Consider the following 9,663-nt stretch of genomic DNA (forward strand, 5'->3'; position numbering starts at 1 on the left):
CATCTTCCTACTCCATCATCTTGACTCTGCCCTGTAGGGTGCTTTGAAATTTTAAATAATGTGGCCAAGGAATGCCTCCCTGCAAAGGTGTAAATAATTAAAATTTGATATTCTCTTCTTATTTCATAAGGTAGAACTTCTAGAATTTATTAAATAATAATTGTAATAGGAGATTTTTTTAAATTCCTGACTCAGAATCTAGCAAATAGTGGGGGATGAATAAATGTTTACATAATGAATGCCTCTGATGTTTCACCTTTAAATATGATTTTGGCTAATGTCCAATACATCCACATTTCAGTGCTCTAGGAACTTTGCATATTTTTTGTGTGTTTTATTATTTCATTTGGAAGATTGAAAGAAGTGTTTTAGATTTTCCTGGCTTTCCTCCACTGTGAGCTGGAGTTCCATGATTGACATTTTAATATAGGTGAAGCACTGAGCCTGGCATGAATTATCACTCAATCAATGTTTTTTAAGTGAATTAATGAAGAAACTGAGAGGGGGAAGGAAATACAATGTTTACCTTGATTTGTAATTTTCAAATAATCATGTATTTGGTAAGTAGGCTTCTTTTTTCTTCTTTTGCCATTGGCCCTGCAAATGGTAGGCGTGGGCTTAGCCAAGGGAACTAATGTTTGTTCAGCAACGATTATGTTCTAGGTACAGAGTGCAGAATTCATTCCTTTGCATGTAATCATTACAAAACCCAGCAAGGTTGATATTATCTCTACTTTACAGAAAAGAAAATAGTTTCAAAGAGGTTATGCAAATTTCTCAACGTCATACATCCTGAATCATAGCACAGCTGGCATTCCAGCCTAGTTGATCTGACACCAAAACCTGTGCTCTTTTCTTCACATACTGATGCTAGTTCCCAGAATCATAATCAGTGTGCTCAGTCTATGTATTTTTGTTTGCTTTTTCCTCCATTGCATTTTATACTCAACATAATAATGCCAAAGCATATCAGCACATAGGGAAAAATCACTTCTGGTTTTCAATTTAATAAACACTTATTGAGTTCCTACATTGGTTATTTTCAATACTTTATAGAAAATATGACCTTCTCAACATGATAAAAGGCATTTATAAAAAACCCACAGCTAGAAAGTTTTCCCCTTAAGGTCAGGAAAAGACAAGTATGTTTACTTTTACCACTGATATCCAACATTGTACTGGAAGTTATAGCCAGGAAAATTAGGCAAGAAAAATAAAAATAAAAGGCATTGAAACTGGAAAGGAAGAAGTAAAATTATCTCCATTTGCAGATGCCATGATCCTGTATATGGAAAATCTCAAAGACTCTATAAAAAAGCTATTATAGCTAATAAACAAATTCAGCAAAGTTGCAGTATATAAGATCAACACAGAAAAATCAGTGGCATTTTTAAATACTAACAATGAACAATCTGAAAAGGAAATTAAGAAAACAAATTCATTTAAATATCACCCAAAAGAGTAAAATACCCAGGAATAAATTTAACCAAAAATGTTAAGGACTTGTGCACTACAAAACATTGCTGAATGTAATTAAAGAAAATCTATATAAATGTAAAGACATCCTATGTTTATGGATTGGAAGACTCATTAAGATGTCAGTACTATTCACAGTAATCTACAGATTCAGTGTGGTCCCTATCAAAACTCCAATGGTCATTTTTTGCAGAAATGGAAAAGCTGATCCTCAAATTCACATGGAATTGTAATGTCCCTCGAATACACCCCAAAACCTTGAAAAAGATGAACAACTTCTTGATTTCAAAATGTACTACAAAGCTTCAGTAATTAAAATGGTGTGGTACTGGCACAAAGATAAACTTGTAGACCAGTGGAATAGAATTGAGAGTTCAGATATATACATATATACATCTATGGCCAGTTGATTTTTGATAAGGATGCCAAGACCTTTCAACAGGGGAAAGAATAGTCTTTTCAACAAATGGTGCTGAGACAACTGGATATCTATATGCAAAACAGTGAAGTTGGACCCCTACCTCACATCATATAGAAACATTAACTCAAAATGGATCAAAGACCTAATTACAAGAGGTAAAGCCTTAAAACTCTTAGGAGAGAACGTAAGGGTAAGTCTTCATGACTTTGGCCATGGATTCTTAGACATGATACCAAAAGCTGACCAACTTAAAAAAAATTAGGCTTTATCAAAATTAAAAACTTTTGTTTATCATAGGACATTATCAAGAAAGTGAAAAAGAACCTACAGAATGGAAGAAAATATTTGTAAATCATTTATCTGGTAAAGGTCAGAATATGTAAAGAACTCTCACAACTCAACAACAAAAAGATAAATCACCAAATTTTAAAACGTACAAAGGACTTGAATATGTATTTCTCCAAAGATTATATGCAAAGAGTCAACAAGCACACAAAAAGGTGCTCAACATCATTAGTCATTAAGAAAATGCAAATCAAAGCCACAATGAGGTACCACTTCACACCCAGTAGGATGGCTATAATTAAAAAAATGGAAAATAGGTTTTGATGAGGCTATGGAGAAATTAGAGAGTTTGTACATTGCTGGTGGGAATGTAAAATGGTTCAGCCACCATGGAAGAAGTTTGGCAGTTCCTCAAAAAGTTAAACATTCAATTACCATATGACCCTTCAATTCTATTTCTAGGTATATATCCAGAATAATTGAAAACAGTCACTCAAACAAGTATGTGTACACACATGTTCACAGCTGCACTATTTACAATAGTCAAAAGGTGGAAACAGCTCAAATGTCTATCAACAGATGAATGGATAACCAAATTATGGTATATTCATGCAGTGGAATATTATTCAGTCAAAAAGAGGAATGAAGTACTGAAACATGCTACAAAATGGATGAACCTCCAAAACATCAAGCTGAGTGCAAGAAAGCAGATACAAAATGACAAATACTGTATGATTCCATTAATATGAAATATTTAGAATTGAGAAATCCATAGAGATAGAATGCAGACTGGTGGTTGCCAGGAGCTGGGGAGAGTTGGGGGTAGGGAGAAACCATTTAATGGGTAAGAGGTTTTACTAATAAGTGATGGAAATGTTTTGGAACTAGATAGAGAAGGTGATTTCAATAACACTCTGAAGATACTAAATGACACTGAATTATTCTCTTTAAAATGGTTAATTTCATTGAATGTGAATTTCACCCCAATAAAGTACTTAAAAAATATTATGACCAATCTTGGAGATTCCAGTAGGTCTCAGATGAGTACCAACTCTGTCTGTTTTGAAAAGATAACACTAGTGGTTCAGATGTGTACCAAGGGTTGTGAACTGTTGGCCTCCATGCCATCAGTGTCCTGGGAACTTTCACAACATTATCTCATTATCCCATTCCTGTCCTCATTTAACCCTCTTAGGTCCTGACTCTGTGGGTCATATTCACTATATGTGTGTCAGTTTTGGTCCTCTAATAAGAAGACGCCAAGATGGAATTAGATATGGAAGAGACTTATTTGTGGGAAATAACTGCAAAGAATAAAGGGGGATAAAACATTTGGTGGGAAAGGCTTTCAGAGTGTGATGCAAGTCTGATATCTGTGAAAGGGGAACGAGAAGGAAGGAGGCTTGGAGAAGAAAAGCCTCAGACTTCAGTGCAGCCCTGAGAAAAGCTTATCCAGGTAATGAGATCCCCAGAGCAGATTGCCCATCAGAGGAGTCCTCCTTTGGGCTGGAATGGCCTACCTCTTGTACCTGAATCATTCCCTCTCATTGGCCAGGAACAGCCCTGGAAGGGTGTGGCCTCAGGGATGGATGCTGCTGAGGATTTGAGTATATGGCACCTGGAGGATGTCCACCAACCAGCCTTCTTGCAGCAGGTTCTCTTGAAAGATCTGAGCACAACATCTCAACCGCCACCAACAGTGTGATATTGGACAAGTCCTGTAATCTGTCTGAACCTTATTTGCAAAATGCAGTTTATGTCATCTCCATCAAGCAGTTATAGGAAGACAAAATTAGATAAGTAAAAGTACCAGGCAAGGTATCTGGAATGAATATAAGTGATTGACCATTATTCTTTTTCCCAGCATACATGTGAGCAAACTGGCTCAGAGAGAGAAAACGACATTTCTGAAGCCCACATAGCTAGTAAGTAGCAGATGCAAGATTAAAACCCAGCCTAACTTCATGTCCTACACGTATTCCATTTAATCACCTACTTATCTGAGATTTTCTTCCCAGTATCTGGAACTGGGGACTGCATGAACACTCTCCGTGTTCTGTAAAGTTGTCTGTGGAGACACATCTGCCAGCTCTGTGTGTGCAATATGTACTTTTACTTAATTTCCTTGTGCCTTATTTTCCATTGGCACATCACAGAGAAGCGCCAAGCATCTTCTTCTCTTATCATTAGTTGTGTATTGACATTTGGAACTTTTGGAAAGATGATAACATCCAACACTGAAATATTCATATTTGATAAACACTATCATAGGAGAAAAAATTAAGATGTAAATTGGTTTCATTTAAATCTCACCACTTCTACCACACAACACCAAGTTGACATAGTCAGACTGGCATGGCTGTGCCTTCTCCTGTCATCTGTTGAGAAGTGGACGATAGCAGCGGCTCCTCCTCTGGGGCTCTGGAGTCATGGGAGGTGGCCAGCTGAGGGACTGAGGTGAGCCCCAGCCATTGCATTTCCCCTGCTGCTACTGCTGCTGTGGAAAGTGGAATATTGACAACACTAACAGCCAGAAGCAACCTGTGGGCAGGGCAGACACACGCAGCCCTGCCGTCTCTCACTTCACATACTTTTATAGATATTATTCAAGAGCATAGCAGCCCCTCCCCATCTCAACTTGCTCCATCGTAAAGTCATTTGTCAGCTTTCATTGCAGAAGGGATGACACCAAATGGTCTCTTCTGGGCTTTCCCTGCACATATTATTTGCTGGCAAAAAGAGAGAAAGAAGTTTGGCTTTGCTGTTTAGGAGATAAATATTTGGTGCCCGGTTAACCTTATAATACAGTGTCAGATCCAGGATTCAGTTCTGTGGACATTTTTAGTGCTCACCATGGCTAGGTACTAGAAATTTGGAGTTGAAAAAGATAGTCAAAGCAGAAACCGGGGGTGTGGTGAGAGGTGAAGCAGGAACCAGGGGTGTGGGTCAGAACAAGACTAGGTCTTATAGATCCTACTAAACGATTAGACCTAATGGAGTCAGTGACAGGAAGCCAGCGAGGAGAGTTAAGTCGGGGAGATACGAGGTCACATTGGTGTGTACAGGGGACGATGGATGTACTGGGAGAGACTGGAGGCTGGGAGATCAGTTAGGAGGCTGATAGAGGAGTCCAGGTGAGAAAAGGGTGAAGATCAGAATTTATGCAAATGGCAGAGGCAATGGAGAGAAGGGGATGGACGTGAGAGAACTTCTGAATAAGAAATAATAAAGGTAAAAGCAGTAACAATAGTAGTAATAACAATTAGTTGTTGCTGTAATAACACTTATTAAATATTCATCTCTGCACCAGGCCCTATGATAGATAAGCACTCTCTTCATTTACAGCAACCCTATGAGATATTAAAAGGCTATCATCGCCTATCCAGGATTCTAAAATTCCTAAAATCCTTCAAACAAAAAGTTTTTCCAGATTCATTTGCAGTAAAACTTCAGTAGACTTTTGAACTCGCTTGGTGGAAAAATTTGACTGGAAATGATGGAAGGCTACTTACAGGTTTCATTTATTTAGTGTGGACACCCACACGTTTTGCTGCAGGAATATAAATGTGTTTGATTATGGAGCATGGGCCCCAGACCCTTCTGGGGACATTACCAAATAGACTATAGATGGTGTAATGCTGTCTGCCTGTGTTACAAATTATATTTCACATCCACTTTATACCTTTTAACCTTTCCCCAAGGGTTTCAGGTAAGGGACTGTGGGCCTACCTATATTTTAGCTGTGGAAACAGAGGCACAGGGAGGTTAAGTAATTTGCCCAGAAGTATGCAACTAGGTGGTGGCAGAGCTAGGATGGGAACCCAGCTTCTCTGGACTCGAGAGCCTGCACTCTGAAACCTGTTGCTGCACTGTCTGCTTAGGTTGGCAGGAAAAGATTATTTTACAGATGAGGCAACCTACGTTTCTTTTCAACTAGCTTCTGTGAATGGTAATATCTTGCTTTCTAGGTTTTAGAAGAATGGAAGCATTTCCTTACCAAGGTTACTCAAATGAATCTTTTGGACAGAAAAAAGGACTCCAGGGTGATGAAGGAGGTTTCTGGGGATGGGGACTGGTTGCCAGTTTGGGAAGATTCATCAGGTGGAAGTGAAAGATAACAGCTGCCTAATGTCATGGGCTCCAGATTGAAGGAAAAAAGTGGTGAATCTTTGGCAAGATTATAGATGATTTTGGTTTTGATTCTTAAAGCTTTCCAGGTTTTTCACAACTGTCACAATTTACTTTTATAGTTAGAAAATTGGCTTTTAATTTCTTTATGACAAATGACTTATTTTGGGGAGAGTTAAAGCAATAAGTGCCTTATAAATAAAAGGCATTCAGTAACTATTTGTTGATATGTTCACTCAACATATTACTTTCTTATCCCACTTGCTAACTGCCCACGAATACTGAAAAGTTTAAAGTAGAAATTTTGTTAATTATTATTCATGTTTTACAGAATGTTTTTCTTTCTCTTAAATTGAACTAATATATTGCTGTACAATATTATATGTTACAGGTGTACGATATAGTGATTCATAATTTTTAAAGGTTATTCTCCATTTACAGTTGTTATAAAATATTAGCTATATTCCCCATGTTGTACAATATAACCTTGTAGCTTATTTTATACCTAATATTTTGTACCTCTTTATCCCCTGCCCCTATATTGCCCCTCCTCCCTCCCCTCTCCCCACTGGTAACCACTAGTTTGTTCTCTATATCTATGAATCTACTTCTTTTTTGTTAGATTCACTAGCTTGTTGTATTTTTTAGAGTCCACATATAAGTGATGTTTCTCAATTTTTTTTAAAAAAGCTATCCAAGTCCACTTAATTACAATAAAAAATTTTTAAAGGAATAAAAAGATTTTGAAGTCATAATGAATTGTTTGGTAAAAAAATAAAACAATACCTAATGTGATAAACATTCCAGTAACATTAGAGAATTTAGGCAGTCTTTTGAAGCTTAATAAAACCTAATTTTACTAATATTAAGTTGTAATAAGAGGACAGTCTTTCCTTGTCACACAAGGTATTATTATGACATTTTATACATATTAGGAATAAACAATAAAATGTTGGTAAACCACAGGAGCCCATTTTTTATTGAGCACCTGATTTGTGCCAAGATGATCAGGAGAGTCTAAGAAAGGTAGTCCCCATCTTGTGTTTTAAAATGTGTATCTTCTGAACCAGGAGTTTTAACTTTCTTTAACCTTTTGTCAAATTGCCTTTATAATATTTTGCCATAAAGGACAGTAAATAGCATCAGATATATTGCATGATTCTTTTCAAAAATAGCCTCTCTTTGGGCCTTAGTTTTCTCATCTGTCACTGGGGATAAACAAGATCTGTTTCATAGAGATGTGGCTAGTGGTGTGCTGATAAATGTTTAACAAACAGCCTTCAAAAAGAAGAAAGAAAAGGGGGATAAATCTCTGATTTGTCGTGTTTCCTAATTTCTGTGGTGTAAATATTCCCATCACATCTGATTTCAGGCCACCATGGTAACATCAAAGCACCATTATACAGTATTTCCTTCCTTACTACTACATAGATAATAGGTGTAAACCACCTTAAGAGCATAGAAAATAGTAAAATGTGGTAAAAATAATTAGGAAGTAATGAGTTTTGAGTATTTATTACCTTTGTTTTAAATATAAAGTTTATATAATTTAGTGTCTAAAATGGCTATGTTTGACAGCCAGTTTGCAAAAATTCCTGAAAATTTAACAGTTGACTCTTGAAGCCAGTGCAAGCCAGCTCCAGCATACCACTCACTAGGTGTTATGAAGATTAAAAGGAAATCATAAATTTTAAAACTGCCTAATAGTTCCTCTATAAATCTCCATTTTCTTCTCTTTTCTCTTGTGTTTTATTAAGCCCCATCCTCCTCCTCAGAGTCCATGACAACATCTCTAGTTTTAATACCATCTCCAAAGACAAATTAGCTTGATGAATTATTCAGAATATTCAGGAAAACTTGGTGAGCACAATTCACTTGCTCTCAGTCTTGTGAGAAGGGTCAGCTTGAATATGAAGAAAAAGGGCCTTGGTGTCTTCATCTCTCTTTGCAAACACTTGTTCTGCACGCCTGGAATTCACTGCCCCTTTTCCCTGGATCAGTAGTTCCTCATGCTTTCTTATCCTAGAGCTGACCAAGAAGAAAGCATGATCTCATTAGAGAATCAAATCTGTGGCTTTATTCAACTTCAGATGAGAGTTCTGGGAGATGTTTCCACTGTATATTGGAAAAATATACACCCCACTGATTCTGATATAGTCATTTTTTGTTTTATTTATTTTCAACTAAGTCACATGATTAGAAATCCATGTGTATCTGAGCCCGTATATTTTCCTTATAAAGGAAATATAAATTTTATTGTGATTTCAAAATATAAAGGTTAACCATGCTCAGTGTAAAAACCATGAAATAATACTGAGAAATATAAAAAGATGAAAACAACATTACTCATAATTCTACAACTCAGAGAGAGCCACTATTATCTTTTAGTGGATTTCTTGTTTTTTCCTTATTTTTCTGTTTGTGTAAGTTACATAATTGGGATCATACAGTATATGAAGTTTAGTATTTAGCATGGATACTTTTTGATGTATGACTCTAGAAGATTCATACATTATGTATGAGCATTGTTGGAAACAGTTTCATTAAAAACATAAACTTACCTGTTTTCCTTTTATCTGTAAACCATCATAATGCCTTAATTTCATGATTTAGTTATGAGGAATTAAGCTTGCCAATCAAAACAATATGATTACTTATGTTAAACTTCAAGGATGGGGTTAGAACACATACCCACAAACACACACACACAGGCATACAAATATAACACATACATACATGTCTTAGGGAACAGGCAAACCTGGGTGCAAACTCCAGCCGTGTTACTGTCTTGCTGTGTGACTTTGGGCAGATTACTCAGTTTCTTCCCATGTAAAATGGGAGTAATGTTAATACCTACCTGGAAGGGCTGTTAACCAGATTTGATGATGAGGTGGTACATATAAAGTGCTTACTTAGGATGCAGTAAGTCCCTATGAAAGACAGCTACTGTTACTGTCATTACTGAGTGGCCCAGCCCTGCCAGCTTGAGACCAGGATAGAATGAGCCACTGACTATGTTAGCAGTGGGCAGAGGATAGGCTGTGGGATTAAGTATATATAAAGTGTTTAGACCTGTGCCTGACACAGGAAGTGCCACATGAATGTTTGGTGCCAGTGTGCATTAATGATTAACCTATAACTTACCATCTAGGTTGAGACAGTTTTGAGAGTGAAAGGGTGCATTAGTAATAATTAGACTGGAACAATAGGTGTAAACCAGGACTGCCTGAGGCAAATTGGGACAATCCTAGGCAAACCAAGACATATCCACCCAGCTCTCCCAAATCCTTACCCAAACTTATACACTGTTAATAGTTTCTCTAAAATTCTTCCAGAGTTTCTTTATAATATAC

The sequence above is a fragment of the Balaenoptera ricei genome, chromosome 4, assembly GCF_028023285.1.
Source record: "Balaenoptera ricei isolate mBalRic1 chromosome 4, mBalRic1.hap2, whole genome shotgun sequence".
Taxonomy (NCBI): domain Eukaryota; kingdom Metazoa; phylum Chordata; class Mammalia; order Artiodactyla; family Balaenopteridae; genus Balaenoptera; species Balaenoptera ricei.